This window comes from Penaeus monodon, chromosome 28 (genome assembly GCF_015228065.2).
Source record: "Penaeus monodon isolate SGIC_2016 chromosome 28, NSTDA_Pmon_1, whole genome shotgun sequence".
NCBI lineage: Eukaryota > Metazoa > Arthropoda > Malacostraca > Decapoda > Penaeidae > Penaeus > Penaeus monodon.
In genome coordinates, this window is record NC_051413.1 from 33,447,544 (window position 1) to 33,448,003 (window position 460).

Below are 460 nucleotides of genomic sequence, written 5' to 3' on the forward strand. Positions count from 1 at the left end.
AAATTTGAAATATCTGTACACACTCTCACACAAAAACGAAAGTACACCGCGATCTGGCTTTTCCAACAAGCAAATATACACTTCGAAGCGCAAAAAAAGGATCATCGTCGAAATAGAAAAAAGAAGATGCCCTCAAACAGGCCAAGCAATTAGTAAACCACGCCTTACCTATACATGTAAAAAAAAAAAATCTTATTTCTAAATATCGCGAAAATATCAATACCGCAAGAACATTTTAAAAAAAAACGCATGCACATAGCAATTACCTTTACTACCTTTAATGAACCATGCAATTTCGTACATCGTAAAGTCTTGTGCGAACAGATGTACATGAGAATTACTCAACTTTACAGTAACACATAAATGGTCTTTTAAAGAGGCCGTACTCACCGCCAACAACCATACACACACTGAAAGCCTGTTACGGTGTTTGGGAGAAACGACGGTCGCTGAATGCTGG